The sequence below is a fragment of the Schistocerca cancellata genome, chromosome 6, assembly GCF_023864275.1.
Source record: "Schistocerca cancellata isolate TAMUIC-IGC-003103 chromosome 6, iqSchCanc2.1, whole genome shotgun sequence".
NCBI classification, from domain to species: Eukaryota; Metazoa; Arthropoda; class Insecta; order Orthoptera; family Acrididae; genus Schistocerca; species Schistocerca cancellata.
Window position 1 is genome coordinate 209621218 of NC_064631.1, and position 21632 is coordinate 209642849.

Consider the following 21632-nt stretch of genomic DNA (forward strand, 5'->3'; position numbering starts at 1 on the left):
CAGTTCTGTCGACGCGCAACGAGAATCGTGTGGTCATCACATGATAGAGAATGAATTTGTTTTGTTTCGCTGACACATTTGGACCTAATGAAACCATTTTATGTCATATATTTCTCCAGTATGAGTTACTAATATTTCTCCATATGCTCTTGACAATTTCATTTAAACTGCCACGAAATGTAGGTTTCTTAAACCCAAGTGATCAAGCAGAACCCATTTTCTTGGTTTTGCTGAGGCATCTGAACCTGTTCCAAGCTTTCTTTCTCGTTTATTTCCCTGATACGAGTCCCGAATATTCCTCCATCTGTTTTTGCACATTTCACCTAAAATTCCAATGAAAGATACGTTTATTAACAATAAGCGCACGCTAGCGTCATTGCATTGTTTCAAGTTCTTGACAACAAGATAGGGTTACACCTTAAACATCTTTAGAATTTTCATTCTGAACGTCTACAGTATACACTGGCAGAAATGTGGAAGAAATAATCTCTGTGCTTGTTCACAAAATTTCCCCAAATTATACTTGTCAGTTTCTCCCATGCAGAAACTTTTGGAACAAGCTAAGGCAACTTTCATAGCCGACTGACTCTTTATTCCCATCCAAATGAACTTCCATATTCTTATATTCTGACAGCATACATCGTTATGGATGACATGAACATTTAATCTTGCCAAGCTGCACTCAAAAGATGACTCCAGGATTTACAAAAGACGAATTTCAATTGTGAACTGTGTCAGACCAGAAGGGCCTAGTAAAATAGTAGTGCACTTTTGGCACAAGTTTTTTGAGCACCATCTTTTACCAATGAATTGAAGTGAAAGTGAAAAATTACTTATTGCAGTATACTGTTTGCGCAATCTGTTGAGAAAAGCCTTCCTCAAAAACGAACATCTATTGATTACAGAAAGCTGTACAACAGTCTGGTGGTGGTTTTTCACAACTAGAAGGTATCATCAAGATACCAATCTACCGTTCACTTTCAAAGTGAAGGTATTGTAAAATGTAACTTTCTCGTTGTACTTTAGATTGTTCATTTTATAATGTACTTGCCGTTTTCAATTTTTATCGTCACAAAAAAGAGTAATGCGAAAATTGACCTTCAAGTTCATTTTCATCATTCTAATTCTACATCTGCATAGATTATACTGATTTTCATAACAGGCCTGAAAAATTTGCATTAATGGGAAAATATTATACAGGGTGATTCAAAAAGAATACCACAACTTTAGGAATTTAAAACTCTGCAACGACAAAACGCAGAGCTAAGCACTATCTGTCGGCGAATTAAGGGAGCTATAAAGTTTCATTTAGTTGTACATTTGTTTGCTTGAGGCGCTGTTGACTAGGCGTCAGCGTCAGTTGATGCTAAGATGGCGACCGCTCAACAGAAAGCTTTTTGTGTTATTGAGTACGGCAGAAGTGAATCGACGACAGTTGTTCAGCGTGCATTTCGAACGAAGTATGGTGTTAAACCTCCTGATAGGTGGTGTATTAAACGTTGGTATAAACAGTTTACAGAGAATGGGTGTTTGTGCAAAGGGAAAAGTTCTGGACGGCCGAGAACGAGTGATGAAAATGTAGCACGCATCCAGCAAGCATTTGTTCACAGCCCAGGAAAATCGACTCGCAGAGCTAGCAGCGAGCTGCAAATTCCACAATCAACTGTATGGAGAGTCCTACGAAAAAGGTTAGTTATGAAACCTGAACGTCAACTACCCGAGGCGATGGATCGGCCGCCAGGCAGCCCATGACAGATCACTTCATCACTGGCCTCCAAGAAGCCCTGATCTTACCACCTGCGATTTTTTCTTATGGGGGTATGTTAAGGATATGGTGTTTCGGCCACCTCTCCCAGCCACCATTGATGATTTGAAACGAAAAATAACAGTAGCTATCCAAACTGTTACGACTGATATGCTACAGAGAATGTGGAACGAGTTGGAGTATCGGTTTGATATTGCTCGAGTGTCTGGAGGGGGCCATATTGAACATCTCTGAACTTGTTTTTGAGTGAAAAAAAACCTTTTTAAATACTCTTTGTAATGATGTATAACAGAAGGTTATATTATGTTTCTTTCATTAAATACACATTTTTAAAGTTGTGGTATACTTTTTGAATCACCCTGTATATTTCACTCACCTGCCAGTTTCAACTGTGCACCAATTTCTTCCAAAATTCTGTCTCTGAACATAGTGTCTCTATATTTAGGGTTCTTCTAATCGTAAAGGCAAGGATGTTGCGAGACCAGCTCACAGAGCATCACATCCTGTGAGTGGCTCATTTCAGTTTTCCATGACTGGCTCGACATCTTTCTGGCAGCCGTACGTCTTTGTGTCGTCCGACTTCCGTCGCAACACTGCTCACTGATGCAGTGCTGCGGCAGCTGCCGCAACAGTCGCGTGTCGCATCCCAAACTCGAACTGCGCATGCGCCAGCAGGCAACTTCTGACGTCACATAGCGACCCGCCGCAGTCGCTAGTGTGCGTCGCGTCTTGGACAATGTACCTTAAACGCTGCAGGCCGGAATCGCTGCGTCAGTCTCGCGTTTCGGTCGTAGTGGAGCTGTCGTGTGACTGGCGAGGCATACAGGCAACAACTGCTCTCGCGTCTTGAAGTTCTTACAAATTTACACTCCGAAATACATGTTTCGCAAAACCTTTTGCTCCTTTGAGCTTTTAGTATTGCTTATTATTAGTAATTCTAACTACTTACCCTTCGTCAATCGTAATTAAAATGCATGTTCTTCTCTTTTCTATTTCAGGCTTTTATGGCAGCAGATATTCTCTACAGAAATGTAGCTACCAAGTCTTTCTGAATAATAGAAGTTCTTTTAGTTATATATGTTACATATAATGGTTTATGATAGCTCGTCAGTGCTTGCAAAGAGGGGAGGTACAGATAAGATCGCGAACCACAGTGCTCAGGGTGGACACAGCGCAGAGGTAGAGGGTGGGTGGGGCTGGTCGTCTCAGTGGTCACATGACGGACGTAGAAGCAGTCCGTAACTGACTCTGACATTGTAGTGTGACACGCGCCGTTATCTGTCTTCTTGGGGATGATAGCAAATTAAAACACGACCGATTTCAGTCCCCTTAGTAGACGTCATGTAATGATCAATGTGGCAAGCACGATCGTATGGGGTAGCAACATGCAGTCCACGAGATATACCGGAAATGTCAGCTAACCATTTTAGTAGTAGTTAAGTACCAGCATGAGAGACTGCCCTACTTCGTTAAATTGTACTGAAGCATCGTTTTAACATATGTTCAATGTCGCTTGTGGCACAGTGAGTAGTACATGACAAATTCGCATATCCGATATGGTGTAGTACACCTGTGTGTCCCACCGTTTACTTGTAGTCTGCAAACGCTTAGTGTGAGGTCATCAGATAATGTGTTTTGGAAATAAGTCAGCTTGCTGCTGATAATGCTTTTGATAGCTCAGTTGGTTATACATACTCCTTAAAAGAACGTGCCGTGCCACAATCTAAATCTTTATAAGTTTGACAAATCTCTTCTCACAAGAATGACACTGTTTAAGGGTAATATATTTTAGAATAGTTTTCCACATAATGTCTTCCAAAACAATTCAATTTTGTTTTCGTTATTTGTATTTAGATGGCTATCGGAAATGGACTTGCTGGAAGCTGATTTCGAGGAATATGTACTGGACATCGAGGCTGACCTGGCAGAAGAACTGGACCTCTTCGAGGTTTTCCCTGACGAGATGGATTATTCAGATACAGATATATGGTGGATTGACGAACTGATGCCAGAAGAAGATTGGTTAGCCGATGTGAGGGAGATGGTGGAGGACGAAGACGCTTCTCCTGAGGGAGAAGTCGTTGTCATACGGATACATTTCATTGTTGTAAAGGAATTTGTAATTCCAAAACGTAAAGTAATGAATTTCTTTGAGTCTTTACTAGGTCAAGAAATAAATAACGTTTCTTAATTTTTGAAACTGTTTTCATTAGTTCCATGGTCGAATAGGAAGTGTTAAAGTCTAGTAATGTACATATTCTGTGTTCAGCTTCCAGAAAATACTAGAAGTCGTTTGGTCATTTTTTCATCTCTATGCAATCGCCATGTTTGTCATTGTAAATTGAAGAAAGGGTGAAAAAGTTAAAAGATGAAGAAAAAAAAACCAAAAATTTCATTGAGAAGTTGTTTACTCTAAATTTCAATTTTTTAACAAAATAATGGAATAATATTTTGGCAGTACTGACTACAAAAACTTATTCTGAGATTACGTGAAATACAGGGAGCGAAGCGGTGTGTACAGCTTGGACAGAAATCAGTGTTTACTTGTAAAAGTGAGAGAACACGAATTACAGGCATTGGCTGAAGTGTGACGTCTTTGTAATCTTCCCTTGCCCATGTTATTCAACCTACTTATGGATGAAGAAATAAAGAAAACCAAAGATAATTCGGAATGTGAATTAAAGATGGGGACAAGAAAGAAAACCTTTAAAGCTTGCCGATAACAATGTCACTCTGTCACAGACGGCAGTGAACTTTAGGAAGATCACTTGAACGAAATGAATAGTGCCTAGGAAATAGGTTACAAGATAAAGGTAACTAAAAGTGAATGTGGGTGCTAAGATGTTAAACTGTGACACTAAAAGTATTAGACTAGGTTACTGTTTTCTCAGAAATATTCTAGAGAAAGAGTTTCATTAACTGAGCTAGACAATAACGCGTTGGCCCACTTCTGGCACTTATGCAAGCAAGCACTTATCTGTAGTGCATTGAGAGAGCAGTCTTCCTCAGGTATATCGTGCCAAATTCCGTCCAGTTAGCACGTTAGATCGCCATAATATTATCAGATGGGAGGGCCCTGCCCATAATGCTCCAAACGTTCTCGATATAGAAGAGATCTAGCGACACTGCTCCGCATGATAAGATTTGGCAAGCAACACGAAGGCATAGAATAGAAACTGTCGCCGAGTGCGGGCAGGCATTATTTTGCTGAAATGTAAGCCCTAGATGAGTGGCCATTGAGGGCAACAAAACGAGGCATAGAATGACGCCGACGTCCGCTGTGCAGTAAGGATGGCGCGGGTGACAACCAAAGGAGTCCTGCTATGAAAGAAAACGGCAGTACTGCTCGTTGTTAGGCCACATGGCGGGCGACGTGGACGTCGGTACGTCAACGTTCGTATGAGCTCTAGACGAGTCATCGCTGGTCATTGGGGCCTATTTTGAAGGAGGACTCCTCACTGAGAACAGTTCTACCACAGTCAATGAGATTCCAGGCAGAGTGGCCCGACACCACTGCAGACGGCCTCGTTGGTGCACAGAGGTCAATGGAGGTCGGCGCAAGGGGCGCCGTGAACTTAGCCCCCTCTCTGTGAACCGCCTAGTAACGGTCTTTGTGATCACTGAAGCGTCAGTTGGACATTGGATCGATGACAGTGATGAATCCGGGGCTCTGGGGGCCTCTCTGACGATTGTTCGTTTCTCACGTTGCATCGTCTCCGCAGGTTAATCGCTTCCTTCTTGACGCGATGGTTCACCCACTCCTGCCAACATCGTCGAATAGTGGCATCGCTGTTATTCAAATGTTGAGCGATTCGGAGATTACTTCAACCGGCTTCTTTGAATCCAACTACACGTCATCTCTCAAATGTTGACGTCTGCGTATATTTTTCATGCGCCTGTCTACGAGGCATAGTTACTGCCTAACTGAGTACAAGGTTTTATGCCTTGGTATCATATGTCCCCTGTTTAATATCTTGCCAGCAGCACGTCGAAATTGCGCTGCAGCGTCACATACTCATCCATCGGCCACCAAAGTTTACGATTACGAATTTTCCGTCGATACCAATATGAATATGAATTTTCGGCCTTTGTAATCAGTATTTTTTGTGGCTTAGAGTGTTGCTGTCACTGATCAAAGATGAAGGAAAGAAAATACCCGTAGCTTACAGGAAACAGCAAGAAATGCACTTTTAATCGAAAAATGTTTTACCACCGAATATAAATTTAAGTGTTAGTGTGCTGAATGTATTTGTTTGGCGATTAGCGTTATATGTCATTGAACTAAAATCATAAAAACTGCTGCAATAACACAAAAGAAGCTTTTAAAATCTTGTTGAAATGCTAACGAGTATATACACTGAAGTGCCACAATAACTGGTATAAGGATGTACATTCAAATACAGAGATACGTAAACAGGCAAAATACGGCGCTGCAGTCGGCAACGCTTATGTAAGACAATAAGTGTCTGGCGCAGTTGTTGCATGAGTAACTGTTGCTACAGTGGCAGGTTATCAAGATTTAAGTAAGTCTGAATGTTGTGTTATAGTCGGCGCACGAGCGATGGGACACAGCACCTCCGAGGTAGTGATGAAGGGGCAATTTTCCCGTATGGCCATTTCACGAGTGTACCTTGAGTAACAGCAATCCGGTAAAACATCAAACCTCCGAGATCGCTGAGGCAGGAAAAAGATCCTACAAGAACGGGACCACCGGCGACTGAAGTGAATCGTTTAATGTGACTGAAGGGTAACCCTCCTATAAACAGCTACAGATTTCACTGCTGTTCCATCAGCGTGCGAACCATTCTACGAAGCATCATCGATATGGCCGTCCAGAGCCAAAGACCCACTCGTGTACCCTTGATTACATCACAAAACAAAGCTTTACGCCTCGCCCGGGCCCCCCAACTCCGACTTTGAATTGTTGATCACTGTAAACATGTTGCCTGATCGGACGAGTATCGTTTCAAATTGTATCGAGCGGATGGACGTGTACGAGTATGGAGACAACACTAGACACTGCTGGTGAGGTTGGTGGAGGCTGGTGGCAGCTCGGTATCGGTGTGGGATGTGTGCAGTTAGAGTGATATGGGACTCCTGGTACTCTAGATACGACTCTAACTGGTGACACGTACGTAAACATCCTGTCTGATCACCTGCATCCATTCACGTCCATTGTGCATTCCGACTGACTTGGGCAATTCCAGGACGAGAATGAGACACCCCGCACGTCTAGAATTCCTTCAGAATGAACAGTCTAGCAGGATTCATGGCGTCAGTTCACTCCAGTACCAAGTCAGACAGTAGTCGACTCTATGCCACCTCGTGGTGCGGCACTTATGCATGCTCGTGGAGGCCCTACAAGATATTATGCAGATGTACGAGTTTGTTTAACTCTGCAGCGTAGGTAGGTCGAGTAACCAATGAAGATGTGCTGCGGAGATTCGGGAACAGAAGAGCTCTAAACCACAACGTGATTAAAGAAGCTATGAACGAAGGGCAATCATCAATACCACCATATCGGCAGTAGAATACGCCTGAAGATCTCGAGAAGGCAGAGCTACCGTCAGTCCATTTCTAATCTATGGTACTAGAAAAGGCGACACAGAGAGATGGGGCTGGTAAGACCGACGGTAAACTTGTCTCACACAGACTGGGCTAATTGAGAAGGTGGTCCGCTGACGGTAGCAACAGGCAATACGTAAGGGGGGGGGGGGGGGCGCGATCCTTTAAGTTAGGACTATAACCAACGCCTTCAGACACGACAGAGCCACACTATGTGCCAATACAAATTCAGATGGTTTCCATGTGCGGTAGAGATATAGCCATAGGAAAGAAGACAAGCATATTGGCCTGCCTCTCTCAATATCAACGCCATACAGTTTCAAAAAAGGATGTATTTACTTAAAGTAGTGCTATAAACGGCGGACATAGACATCCTCCTCCTACAGGAAGTGTACATTGACGAATTTCCCGTCATGTGCAGCTTCAAAGCCTAAGTATTACGTGCCTTCAAAACTGGCAGGAGCATCACAAAACTTCTTACGGAAGGCATCACGGTAGGGGATATCCTCTACCATCCGCTATATCTATGTATTGTCGAGTACCGACGAGATGGAAGAGCGTTCCCGCTTCTTCACGGAAGAAATTGCCTCGCTGTTACAAGGACGGCACAACTATTTCATCCTAGGCGGCGATTTTAATTGTGTACGTGCACCGAAAATCACTTTTATCGATGCACCCCGTGCCAAGAATTACGAATATTGACACAGAACATGCATTTTTTTTGACATGTGGGAGGATGCCCATATCCTCGATCCCTGATACACCCATGTAACGAGTCATTCCGATAGTCGTCTCGACGGAGTGTACACTGGTCAGCCACATCACTATGAATACCTACCTAATAACCTGTATGTCTACCTTTGACACGGATAACAACAGCGATGTGTCGTGGCGTGGAGGTAGTGAGGCCTTGGTAGGTCGCTGGAGGGAGTTCGCGCAACATCTGCACACACAGGTCACTTGATTCTTGTAAATTAGGCGGAGGGGCCGATGAACTATGACATCGTGGTTCACATTCTAGATGTGTTCGATCGACTTCAGATATAGGGAGTTGAAAAGCCGACACATCAACTGAAACTCGCCTCTGTGTTGCTCGAAACAATCTATCACTCTCCGGGCCTTGTCGCATGGCGCATAATCTTGTTGAAAAATGCCACAGCCGCCAGAAGACATAATCATCATGAAATAGTGCACGTGCTCTGCAATCAGCTTATGACACTCATAAGCCTTAGACTTGAATGTTCGCCAGGCCATAATAGAATCACCACCAGATTGTCTCCATGCTGCAGTACAGGTGTCAAGGAACTGCTCACGTGGAAGACGAAGCATTCTTGTCCTAGCATCGGCGTGGTGAGAAAGGTATCGGGATTCGTCAGACCATACAATGCTCTGCCAGTGCGCCAACTCCCAGTGCCGATGGTCATGTGCCCATTTCAGTCATAGTTGCTGATGTCGTGTTGTTAACATTGGTACATGCATGGGCCATCCTCCAGTGGCCCATAGTTAGGAGTGATCAGACTCACTTGTACACTGTGTAACTTTAAAATATGATGTTAATTCCGCCACAGTTCGCTGTCTGTCTTGTTTTACCAGTCGGCATAGTCTATGGTGTGAGACAACTGTAATGAGTGGTGACCATCAAATCCCACGACTTATGGACATTGTATTACCTTGGTTCCACCGCGTGTTGTAGATACTCACCACAGCACATCTCGAACACCCGACTAGTCGGGCAGTTCCGAAATACTCGTGCTGAGCCTCCGAGCCGTCGCATCTGTCCTCGACCACGTTCAGGCAGATTCCCCATTCCACACACGAATAGCACACTCACCAATACCTCACGCAACATGGATGTGTCTGACTAGCAGTCATTCCTAACAGGTGACGCTGCTATCACTTGGACGGGTTTATATCGATAGCAAGTCACTAGTCAGAAAGTTCAGGTTGATCAGAGTTTGTTACACATAATGTTAGCACTGAGGTCCTCAATGCGGAACTGTAGATTGTTGCCTACGTCGACCGTAAACCGACCTCCCTCCAGCAGCAGCAGGCATGCCGGAGTTGCGGTGTTTGGTAACTGAATGTCGCCGACCTCAGAGACAGTCCTTGCTTGGAAATCTTGCGAAAGGCACCTTTGGGCGTATCCCGCGACCCTTCATTAGCGTATGGTTTGTGCCAAACTGGTGCTATGCTTTGAAATGATGACATATGGTCCTGAGTACGCGGTGTGGCGACGTCATACGATGGACTTCTATTTCACAGTGCTACAGGAATGCAATGACCAAGCACCTTCTCCAAAGTGGCAAGTGGGGATACAAAGAGCTAAGGCCGAAATTAAACCCAACACGCCACCTCGAAGGTGCATTGTCCAGTCATGGACACTAAACTAGGTTACAGGAGAACACGCATTAGTGTATCATATCATCAACAAAAGCAAAAGACAATGAAGAGCCCTGATACATGCACTCAAAGATGGCACATACTTAACGCCGCAACAGGAAATAGGCAATGACTTTGAAGAAACTTATAGTCAATTTGATGCTGCAGTGGATATCGACATGGCGGCCATTATCAATGTTACACATCCGACTTTCAGCACCGTTGAAGCTGAGATGGAAGCACTGCTGATGAAGTAGATTACTGAGTGAATCTAAGCCTTGATGCACAAGCGGTTTCAGTGGCCATTTATCACTATCATGACGTAGTAGTTATTCCACCATGATTTCTCAATAGTGCTCCTCAAAGGGTGTACCACGAAATCTCTCATTGTATCGAGATACGACAGACAATGGTGTCCCCTGTCTATGATATAATATGTGACAGCCCTTGATCTGTTACTCTGTGGCTGTCGTCACTAATCGGCAAGACTGAATTTGTGATGATGTACATATAAGTGTAAAGCATATACTGAAGGCCTGGTACTGGCTTTGCGGTCTGATGACGACATGCATGAGGCTTTAGATTGGATCCACAAATATGGAACGGCCACTAGCAACCATATAAATGTGGACAAGTTGGTTGCTGATGTATATCGTTGTCAGGCTATTGGAAGAATATGTGGCACGTTTATGGCTCATTGGTACTTTGGAATGCCTAGGAATTGTTGTTACCAATGGCATATATCGCACTGCAGTTACAACTGTATCAAACTGCTACAAGCAGTCTAGACAGGTGTCAACAGGAACCTGATATGGGCCTTAGACGTCCTCCAGCAGGCTACATATGTAAACACCTACCCAGACTTACAGGTCTGTACTTTGTCCAAGTATCCCGACGCTGGCGGTAGTAGCGCAATTCTTATGGTTATCATTTGGCTCCTTCATGAGTGCAGGTCTACTTTTTAAAGTCAGATACAAATCCCTGGCCCCTGTCTTGGTATGAGTTGACCAGGTCTTTTACATGTTCACAAAAGAGTGTTGCAGCAATGTATCACAACAATGTTAAAACTGTGGAGATGACATGAGACGTGACTGATTAGAAATCTAATAGAAGAATTACCAACAGTGGCTGTCTAGCACAATTAACAGTCACTTCACCCTATACACATTCTTTTTAATATCTAACATAGCTATATTCAGATAGCTCTGCCAGGAACTAGACCAGACGCCTATCTGATACTTAGCTACAGGACAGTCTAGCAAACCCATTCTGAGGTGGTATCCACAAATAAATCATTTTCAGCTAGGTATCCGGATACTTTGGATCATATAGTGTATTAAAATTATCTTATAAGCAATCCTACGATCATCCTATAAGTTGTCTATTGAGGATGATATACTAGCTTAGATGGTGTTGATTACAACGCCTTTCATGGCCCCTAAAATTCAAATATATGAGTGCTTTATTTTTGTGGATATTTACGTGTTGTTAAAGACTAGCTTTAACAGATTATTCGGCAGTGACAGAATGTAATACCTCGAAACTGTATTTGAAATAAAGACAGTCATGATCTATGATGTTGATTGAAACCATCTAACCTGCCCAAGTTACTTCCTACAGAATTAAGTCAGTGAAACTAGATTTCTTATGCTCTCACAGCTATGGCTGGTGGAAACATCGCCCTTCCAGATCTTTTACAATTCCACTGCATAACGCAGATGCCAATATGGTATTACCTTCGATTGGTCTCCGAATCAGTAGTTACCTATGACGTACAGTCTTAGACATAAAAACAGACCGCCGGCCGGCCGCCACAGAGTCCGAGTCGTTCACTTAAGGTGGCCAATAAAACTGACCGCCCCTGACAACTGTAAGTCCGGCCATCTGCACAATCTGGCAACACTGTAAAATGCGGAAGTGTTAGGAGGAAGTGTTGTCTACTTCCGAGACGGAGTGTGGGAGCCTGTGGTCTTCTGGTAATCGACGTGCATTCTAAACTTATAGTCGCAGTTCGCGTCCAACTGTATTTTTTTTTTATCACATTTCGGTCTAAAGTTATGAGTCTGATTGAACATCGAACATAATTCGCTTAACATTCTACTCACCAGAAGTAACAAGTACTTCCAGAAACAATTCCGCAGGGCAGCTCGTGGCTGCGTCGCGATCATAACAGCTTAACGCTCGGGCGTTTCCACGCGCTGCAGCGGCTACCGGCCACCGACCAGCCGCCACCCGCCGCCTGAAATCCGGCGCCGCCCATGTGAAGGCGGCGCCACGCTGTCAGTGTGTGTATCAATGCCATTTTCGAATTTGAAGTTCTACTTATCATCTTGCAGTTAAGCATTGGATGTTGCATATTTGCAAATCATGAACTACAGTTACGCATTCTAAAATTGAGTCTCAAGTGGGAAAAGGTGTTACATCTGCAACACAACGTTTACTTTTGGTATAACAGATGGGTGAATGTAGAGGAGGCAGCTAGAAAGATTTGAACTGTGTGTGGAGCGAGTGCTTTTGGGAAAAATACGCCAGAAGAAGATATTCTTGTTTCAACAAAGATGGTTCTGGCATGAATGATTTTCCACATTAAGGAAGTCTCGACTACTGATATATATGACAGATTACCATTTTACCATCATGCGACATTTGAATTCAACAGGCAAAGTTCAGAAGTCTGGTGTAGGAGTACTGCATGCTCTAATTCGAAACAACAAAAATCAACGGAGTGACTATTATTGAACGTCATCAGGTTTCTCATTGAGCATTCCTACGCAGTACTGTTACTGGTGACGTGTTATGATGCCTTTATCATTAACTTACTAAGAAGAAATGCATGGCTGAGCTCAACCCAAAGACGTAAACTCGAGCAAAGAGTAGTGTGAACATAATATTTTACATTTGATAGCTCCAAAAGTGTGTTTTGGGCTACGAATTCTGCCCCAAGGGGTGTGTGCAACACAGCTGGTATTTGTTGCTAACAACTGAGACACCTTTCGGTCCCAGTGTAACAAAGTCGAGCAACAAAACTACATCACCTGTGCTACTGCATGGTACCTCACTCTGTTGATTTGAGAAACAAAACTACCCAGGATATTGATAGGAAAGTCACCTCTCAGGCCCTTGTATTGATAGTGAAATCCTGTCTCGAGCACTTGTCCCTCTAGTCATATATTCGTAAAATTTTACCTTTCCCGCTCTTGATCGATCAACCGTCAAGGCAATTCATTTCTAGACTAAAATACTCTTAAAACTACTCTGGTTTAATGACATCGTTAGAACAAGTAGGTTTCTACGGGTGAAGAATTTGTAAACAACTTTAGCATTTTTCAGACTGTTTTAGATATCGCGAAAGAAAATTCTGTTGCTGATTAATTTCTCTTTGATGATTACTGTTGCGATTAAAAAATTCATTGTACTAATACAAATTAAATTCAGCTTACTGCAGAAACACACGACGGCAGTCTATCTTAATATAGCATTAAATGTCTGTAAGATGTTTGAGTCTATTTTAACACGAATTAGAAGGATATTACCGAATTTTGACTTCGAAAAGCTCTGTATTTACTTCATTTCCTGTATCATTCGCAAGTATTATGAAAATGTGGCATTTCATAGATAAAACTATGTATTCACAACAACAACAAATATGTCGGCAGAAAACAAAAACGTGGCATTATGAATTTGGCAGTACCGTAAAGTTTTCGCTTTGACACTAAGGGTTACTAAAAGTATCAAGACCAATTTTGTTAGAGCGTTGTCTTACGATTCCCTCATTGAATTTGTAATTGCCTGCTTGTAGCTGTGCTACAAAAGAATGAAAAAGCTGGTTATCGGCGAGGCTCGAAAGGCGAACAGAGGCTGCATGCACCTGACAGGCAAGCACGTTATCTAGGAGCTAGAGGATAGGCGCGGTGTTTTCCACTTACTTTTTGACCCAGTAAGCGGTATGGCAGATAAACCGCAACATAAGAGGCGACAGTAGTTGTATTTCCCATGTGGAACGACTTTTATGGACTGATATCCTTATGTCACATCTTAAGCGAAAATCACTCAGTATTAAATTGAAATGACACGATAATATCAACTGAATTTAGTAGGATAGTTCTGTGCCATGAAGAAAGTAACTCGTCGGTCACAGAGTTGCCAAACATATTCTGTGCTGTTGCCATGTTTCAGTTATACTGCCAGGAAGGATACCAGCTGATGTGTTCTGAGGGTGACCTCGGAAGTGACTATAGCTTCGTTTTAAAGTTGCGGGTGGCAAGGGCCGCAAGATCCTCATTTTATGTCAATGAGTCTTATTCACATTTCTGTAACTAGGGTTAGGGGCTAGAGTGCAATTACTTGTAATACATCGATGCACTGAATGAAAACTAAATGTCATAAATTAATAACTGCGGCAATTATTTGTGTTTTACTGACTTAATCGGACCGAAACCTTCAAAGCGTATTCACCAGATTCGATTCACAGTTTTGGAGCTTCTCCAGTGGTTGAGTTGATAATTTATATTTGCTGTACAATCTTGTTATTGCGATCGCTGTCATTGGCACATCCACCAGGAGACAGGCATGGCCTGGCTTATTGTTGTCAGCTTTCCTGACGGATATTCTGCCTTAGCTCGAAACGTGAAGACTTAAGGTGAATTCGGACATTCCATATGGCGAAAATTTGATGTTTCTATTCTTCCAGCTCTAACATTGAAATAACAGTTTCAATAAACGGCAGAAAAGCGTCTGTGAATCAACAGTTAATAATGCAATCATAATTAGTGGAATCTGACAAATTCCATCTGTCATCTGATAATTGTGAAAAACTACTTTTTTCATCTTCACAGCACCACAGTATGATCTCAAGGGTTTCGTAGGATACCTATACTTAATTTCATTGTGATTGTTTTCAATGACTGTCCAGTGAGGTATCAAGAATGTGAGCAATCACTCATTGCTATAGTATAGGCTCGGGCAGAGCGAAGCAGGTTTCCGACGAAGTAAACGATGAGAGACACTGTCGCTGTCACTTATTAAACAGGAATTGTTCAGAAAATTACAACTATATCTAGTGAAATGAGTAGATTGATACAGCTCCAGTCCGGCACTATCACTGAGTTGCCAAACATTTTCCCAATAGCACTTAAGATAAAAATGTATGTGTGTGTTCTTTCGGACATTTCCGAAAGAACAGACACTACGAATCGAAATAGACAGCCTTGTTAATCAATTAAAGATTGAAGGACAGATGTCCAGGATGTCATGGACATTAAAATAGAACAACGGCGTCAAATGAAAATTTGTGTCTGACCAGGTTCGAACCCGGAATCGCGTCTGACGAGGAGCGTGTGTAGATAGGTGCTGCAGAGAGGTTGGCTGCTGTGTCCCAACAGAGCCCACCGTCGGAGGTTCGAGTCCTCCCTCCGGCATGTGTGTGTGTGTTGTCCATAGCATAAGTTAGATTAAGTGGTATGTAAGCTTAGGGCCCGATGACCTAAGCAGGTTGGTCTGATGAGTTCTTACAACAAATTTAAAAAATTTAATCCAAAATAATGCATATCGGTTCTTACAATAGTGCAATAGGTGCGCACCGGTTAGGTGTAACTGAAGAGAGACTCCAACTTGGATTGTGGTTAAGGGCGAATCCCAAGCGCACGGCCACGAACAATTGGGAGCGGAAACTTAATGTCATCGGAACCTTGTTGAAGGACCATGACATGCGATCGTTAGACCGACTGCAGAAAGTTCAGTTTATAAATACACACATACTTAGCAAAATATATCATGTCGCAGCAGTCTTACCGATACTGCAGGTCACTGCACATAAAATATTAGCTGTAGCCTCTTGGTACGTGTGGAAACAAAATATCTTCGAAGGATCCTTCCACTCGGCGACTTTGCAGAGGCAAAACGGAGGACTTGAAATTAAAGACGTGCTTTTAAACTAATTCATGCCACTGAGACAGGCATCACGAAACTTCTGTTCCTCTCATTAGATCCTGGGGATAGGAACGCTCCTGTTAATGTAGCATGCCAGCCTAGATTACATCCGAAAGTACTATGGCGATTGGAGGTGTATAAGACTTCCACCAGCACAAACCAACACTAGAACCGTCTATGATTATATTACCAGACATCGTCTTCACAAACCAATTCCGGTAAATTAACCTACAAAAACCTGGAGGAACGTCTGGAAAAATACCAACAATAAAATTCTACCAACTAGAGTCAGTGCCGTATGGTGCGACGTTGTAAAGGAAACCATACCCTCAGCGGAACGATTATGGAAAATCAAATTGAGACCATCTCCATACTGTGACAAATGTCGGCTTGTAGAAACTGTAGCGCACATCTTCTTATGTGAAAATAGAATTTGGAACTGGACTAGGAAGAAATTAGCACTATTAACAGAACCGCAGAAAGTCATATACCGATAACTGAAGCTTTACAACCCGACTCGAAATGTTACCCGTCCGCAAAGACTAACAGTTATTCGTGGCTTCTGGGACAGTTTGTGCTTTACGTCGTAACAAACAAAACTTAGAGCTTAGAAGGGTACATGTTTTATATTGCAGAAGAACGCTTTACTCTGAAGAAGAATAACAAATATAAGGAATGGTTTCAAATTTTTTTATCTATTGCTTTATGTGGGCTACGAAGAGGTGGACAGTTTTTTTTTTATTAGAAGCAGAATACTATTCTTTCGCTTTTTTTATTCCTGGAATATTCTTTTACGTTGGTTCTAAAATCAGAACTGTTCTAATTTGGCAAAACCCCTCCGACTCCGAGATTTTTTTCATTTGTTGAAAAATATATGGCTTCCTTACAAACCTCATATGCATCCAGTGCATAATAACATAAATATGAATATATTTCTGAATGAATGGTTGTTATGTATTTTTCCGTCACCCTTTTCACTGTTATAAGTTATGTTCTACAAGGAATCTGTAATTTGTTTTACCTTAATTACTATTTCAATTTTGTTCCACAATTTAAAGGCATATGTGGGTGCAAACATGGAATACATGGGAATAATACAGCTGCTCAGTGACAGGTATGGGGGAGGCATTGAGGCCAGGCCTCGGATCTTCGGCGCCTGCCCTCTTTGCCTCCGCCTACCTAGTGCTGAAAGTCTTCTCAAACGTTTTTAAAACAATAATAGCGCAGCGATCAGCACGTCTGTCTAGTAAGCAAGAGGTCCAGGATCGAAGCCCAGGCGGTCACAAATATCCATCTGCCGTCTTTGATGTATTTCAACGCGCTGTGACAGTGTGGACGTCGGTCCTTCTATATTTAAGATGCAACTGTTTTTTCAGGCAATGGAGGTGATTTGCGAACATTTGTCTTGCCATCAGTGTAACGGGACTTCAACGACATCCAACCATTAGTCATTGCTTTGTGCCGGCGCTAACACATATCATATATATATGCGAATCAGATTGTAGTTCATATTTAGTCAAATAACGATTGGTCAGTATACAAATATGCCGGCCGGGGTGGCCGAGCGATTCTAGGCACTACAGTCTGGAACCGCACGACCTCTACGGTCGCACGTTCGATTCCTGTCTCGGGCATGGATGTGTCTGATGTCATTAGGTTAGTTAGGTTTAAGTAGTTCTAAGTTCTAGTGAACTGATGACCTCAGAAGTTAAGTCCCATAGTGCTCAGAGCCATTTGAACCATTTCTGAAATATACAAGTATTTACGAACAGTAGAAGCAGGATTGCAGCGAACTGATCCCTTAACCAAGTGCAACATAAGAGTACCTGTGTAATGAGTCATTCCAGCTGCACAGCTGAGGGTACTATTTGTGAAGCAAATTAATTGCAGAATTAATGTAATACCCGCACGATGATCTCTGTAGTCATACTGTATCATTAGCAGCCATCGAATGGAGTACTATGTTCGTTAAATCGGATTACTCAAGCTGAGGCCAAATAAAGAGAAGCGACGACGCCACAACACTATCTTTACTTAAGTAGGCAGTAAGCGCTAAATTATGTGGGCCACCATTAACGTTACTGTAAGCAGTTTAACAGCATAACACCACCACAACTACCGTCAACCTGAACTATATCATCACGCAGTTGTAACTCGCAGTGATTACAAGTTGCTGATGTTTTTCAAGAATAGAGGAAAGCACCTCTGAAGTTCCATTTGCATCAAGCCTAGGACGGAGAGAATCCCAAATAACAGTAATAGGCCACCCAGCGAAGAGAAGAGTCCACGTATTGTCTCAAGTTCTTGCAGTTTGATATTAAAGCAGTTCCCTATAGTTTCGCTAACGGGTTCTTTTGGCTATCGGAATACTCATATGGGAATTATAAAAGTGTAATTGCTAGAACGCTCAACTACCTTAATAACACCTCATTCTGGATTGAATACGACTCGGAAAGCGACGTTAATTTGACGTTTCCATCCATCTCCTGACGTCTTACTGAACGATGCCTGAAGTGCACGCACAGTTCTGTGAAGTGTTGTGGCAGCTGGCAGTCATTGCTGAATACAGAGATGTGCAAGTATCCCCACTGCTTTAGGAGAAATCGTCTTTGTTGCATTTTTTCCATACCGTAATTAGCACAATAACTAAGGCTTGTTCTGCTTAAGAACTTGATGCCCAGAAGTCCTTAAATGAGAATCTCCTAGCGGGAGCAATGCATGAAAGGAGACAGACTGTTGGACCAAAGAATGGACAGCTCCCTGCTTTTTACATTTCCGATAGCGCCTACGATAAGAGTCTGCTGTCATATTATGCTTCACAACCTTAAACTGTTTTTTTTTTACTTCATACTAAAACAAAAGTTAACATATGAGAAGAGGTAATGACTGATATGCTTCTCAGGAACTTTAGTTTTTCGTGTATATTTACTCACTTAATACTAAAACAAGGGCGTTAATATGAGAAGAGAAAATGAATTTTCGCTTCCAAGACATAATATTTCCTTGTGTGCTACTACTGCATACATGAAAGCCCTGCAGTTAATTTTTGTATGTTGGATAAATTTTGATATCACCTCACATTCCTTTGTGAGAAGGTTCCTATTTTCTTGGGATTCAAATAGAGTGGACATTTCATCACTGGTTAATATTCTGATGACTAATGACATGATAAGTGAGTAGAGTGTCACGTTGGTTACTATAAGAACACGCAGGCAGTGATATCCGCTCACTGCAGTCAGAGCCAAGGTGATTTCTTTCTGTTTATGGCGAAGCGTCTGCTGCAGTGATCACGCTCAGCCAACATAAACAAATCGCGGCGGAATTGGGCACTGCTAATCGCTGCACTTGTCGCGACGCTCGACAAGAAGAGCGCACTGTCTCTGTAAAAGATACTACGGCATTAATACATCTTACTTAACGTAATATGCAGGTCGTGGATTGGGTAAAAATTCAGTTTATAACTCCCCATCGCATTAAAATACTTTACAGTCATATTTGATTCAATATTTATTGTTGGTTGTCTCTCTAACGTAAATAGTATTGATTCAGATTGAGCGTGAACACGAAAACACACACACACACAAACAGTCATTGATTCCATTGAGGGTGACATCTACTGTGTGTTGAACAACACATGCACCAGTCAATTCCTCAGTTGGCGTCGAGTGGATGAGATTTTTCTATTGCCTTGCATTGCAAGAATTGTAAGGAGGAGACTGAAAGTAGATGGCCTTGTATCTAAAGAGGCGCGACAAAGTAAAGCTTGACCGACTATCAAATAATTGTCCACATGGGTTTTGTGGACGAGTATACTTCTAGTAACCAACCCACCCACGATCATTACGTAAGATTTCTCGAAGGTGTAGGGGCATTGATTTCATTAACTCGTCGACATTGTAGCGTTATGGTTTACTCCCCAACATACGTTTTCTATATTCGTCCAAAGGTCGCTTGCATTTGTAGGTCCACATGGCAATGACCTTGTTGCCTCTGCCCACATATTCTCTATCTGGTTGATGTTCGGTGATCGTGGAACAAACGCAACAGCTTTATCCTCTCTTGGCCCTGAAAACAATCTCGCACTGCTCTGCTATGATGGATGGGGTTCTCCTCCTGTAAATAAACTGTTATCTCGTTCGTTCATATATTTATATTTAAGTAACTTATTTGTAATAAGCACATTGTATTATTATTTTCCACAGTGTTTAAGAATTCAGGCCCTGTCATAAATAAGTGATCTAGATCCAACCGTCCGATTAAGAATGTGGTTTACCCAGTCTATCAAATGATGAGAGCCGTATTCGGATATCCACATTAAGCCTGACTGGCTGAATCCGATTAGAACAATCTGGTATCGAGATGAAATTACAGAAATCGGATAATTTGAACGTCTGTATTGCAATAATGCTGCGCACATAAAGCCCTATGATGGAGTAACAGGTAGCAACTGTCTAAGAAAAAGTGAGAAATATGTTTACTAGCAGCAATGTAACGTAATTATAACCCCTATTTGTGTGATGGAAATACTTAATCGAACAATGCACATCTATTTCAGTGGTGGGAAGATGCACCATATCGGATTTGCTGATGGGGGAATGACAATAATAATAATAATAATAGTAATAATCACGTGGGGCCGATAGGGGAAACCCTCCACCATATTGGTGGTACCGAGGAAATCAAATACTTGGGGTGAACCAAATGCTAACACAATCCTGAACGGCTACTCAATCCGTTGAACCCAAAATCCAGGCACGTCTGAGTGAAAATCACCACTACTCTGGTCACCGTCTGTTAGCTCAATGAGCTCGGCTGAAAATATTTGCTTCCAAAGGCTTCAACACCCTCTGGTCCTGTCCGGTCCTGGTATCACCCAAGCCAAACCAACGAAACACAAGCAAACATGAACTGTGCAAGCACAGTCAATTTTATCCCAGGTGGTACACAAACAGCCTGTCGACAGGCGGCAGTTGGATTTTCGGATTCTGGGGAGTCCAGGTTATCACGGCAGAGAATATCGAAGATCTCTGGTATATTTCCCTACAAGGAGAAAACATGCATTTGAAAACTAAACATCGATACATTGATCCAAGTACGAAAAATAAATAATCTCACAAAAGAAATCGACCATCAAAAAACTCTCATCCTTGCTTTTCAAGAACCACGACTAACTGACAGTGAAACATTGCATTACGGAAACCATTGCATCTTCAAGAGAAAAATACAACAAAAAGTAGCGACAGGCGCACCAATCTTTGCCATTGTTTTTCTCGAACACAGATCTATCATCACCTCTGTCAAAGAAATCACACCCATCAACAATCGACTTACGACTATGCTCATTCAGAGCCCCAGTAAAAAATATACACTCATCAATGCACATGCCCCCACCAACGTCGAAAATAAGAAAAACACTGAAAATGTAGAAAAATACTGGAACACACTCGAAAACACTATGAGCAAAATTCACCAAGGTGACGTGAAAATACTAATAGGAGACTTCAACTCTATATCTGGGACAGAAAAAAACCTGTAGAAAAATCATTGGTACAAATTCAACATACCGAATCGCTTAGACCAACGGCACACGTCTGACTGACATTTGCCAGCAATACAACCACAAAATGATGTCTTCCCACTTTAGGAAAAAAACCAGTTCCCAGGTGACATGCTTGCCAACCAGGTGCAAGCTGCTTTTGTTCGCTTTTCGAGACTCGCTGAAAGCAAGATTTTTAATTCATTTGTAGCTAAGCTACAAGCAGGCAGATACAAACTTAATAAGGGAATCGTAAGATAACACTCGAGGAAAATTCGTCTTGCTACTTGCAGTAACCCTTAGTGTCATAGCAAAAACCTTACAGTTCTGCCAGTTTCATAATGCCACTTTTGTTTTCTCCCGACATATGTTTTATTGTAGTGAGTACATAGATTATCCTTAGGTTAGTTAGGTTTAAGTAGTTCTAAGTTCTACGGGACTGATGACCTCAGCAGTTAA